Raw genomic sequence first — 1754 nt, forward strand, 5'->3', positions numbered from 1 at the left:
TGTATCAGTGTCGTCATTATCAGGAGGTTCCAGGCTATTATGGTTGGAACTATCATCTATCAATACCGATCTTGGCCTCTTCAGGTGTTTGTTTTTTTCTGATGAGCTACTAGTGGTATCCAGTGGTATGCAAGCTCCTTGACAAGGGCACAAATTCTTTATATGATAAGGGATTCAATCAACCATGACTGCGTGTGAACTATTGATTCCAGTCATACAGCCTATTTTGAACTTGCTTGTACACTTGCTGTGAAGGGTTCTAAACCAAACAACCTCTTCTACTTGATACTACTCCTGGGTATCTAGCAGGTCAGGGCTGGTCATGGAGTCAACTCCTTGTATGCAAACGGTGCTGTAGATGATGAAACATTGTCTCTTGGTGTGACATAATACCAGTAAACCACTTCTGGTATGGAGCATTGTTTCTTAGCTGCAATAGTTTTTACATTTCTGTGACTTCTCTCAACCACATCATTTCCTCCTGGTTCGTAGGCACACCGTAATTGGAGACACACACCCCAGTCTTGCAGGAACTGCTGAAAGTACTGGCTGGTAAATGTAGTGCCATTGTGGCCTATCATCATTGTCATCATTGTAAGGCAATGTATCATCAGTTAATATTTCGATTGGTGGGCTCTGCTCATAAAATATGGTCTCCAACTTGCATATAATGCTTTGTGAATCTTGTCGATGTAAAGACCTCCATATTGCAAATCGCAAAAGATCACAAACAATGAGTGTAAGATAGTGATCACTGCCATAGTAAGTAATATCCACACCCAGCCTGTCCAATTGTCCCCCACATCAAGCCTCCCTTTTCACCAGTGTACAGGTGCAGGAGCGATAGACTGACACGCCTCACATATTTTAGCCATCATTTGCACATCATCTTTCGACACAGTTGGGTTCTTTCATTTGGCAAAGTATAGTGTGTGTTTTATGCTGGAGTGTCCACTCTGATGATAGATGTGTGCGATTTTCTTAATGTTCAACTGATGTGCGGTGGCAGCACAGGTATGTTGAATGGGCTCAACTTCAGTTTGTACTTTACTAAGCCATTTCTATGGTACTCTCGTCAGTTGATCAGCTTTATTGTCACCTGATTTTACTAGTGCTACATCTACTGTTAGCACACACTCTTTAACCAAGTCCACAAGTGTATCAAGCCATCTTCATAGCAACATTTTGCTGACTACCTTGGTGGTGAATTGTGACTTCCCTGTCAGAGCATCTGTTGTCCATCGGTAGACATAGGCTGAATCTGTCTCGATATGTAGAATCTTTGCCTGCCACTAGAGTGCCAGATTAACTCCTTTTAACATTGCATTCAGTTCTGCAAAATTAATGTATTGCACATTATTCGCTGGGTGCAACCAGCTTGCAGTCTTGATGACTGATCTGTTGAACGCTAGCATGACCCTAGCAGCAAGTGAGCTTCAATCTACCCAAACCATAAACTCACTTCCATTCACACACCAATCACCTTGTACAGGATCATCCTGATATATTCTGCTCAGCATTTCCATCAATATACTCCTGAGAGAGGGGTCAAGCATTTTGTCATCCCAGCCAGTGGTAACTGTTGGTATGATGTTTTATGTATGCTGTAGCTATGGGAGTCATCCACAAACAGGAAAATGACCAATCAGTTTTCCGTATACTGAAAAAATTGTTTGCCTCGTCATGACTGGTGGAGATTCTGGAGTATCTTCTCCTTGTATCCATCATAGTCTACCAACATTGCTGTGAATGCA

The sequence above is a fragment of the Euprymna scolopes genome, chromosome 2, assembly GCF_053919585.1.
Source record: "Euprymna scolopes isolate OS-2025 chromosome 2, ASM5391958v1, whole genome shotgun sequence".
NCBI classification, from domain to species: domain Eukaryota; kingdom Metazoa; phylum Mollusca; class Cephalopoda; order Sepiida; family Sepiolidae; genus Euprymna; species Euprymna scolopes.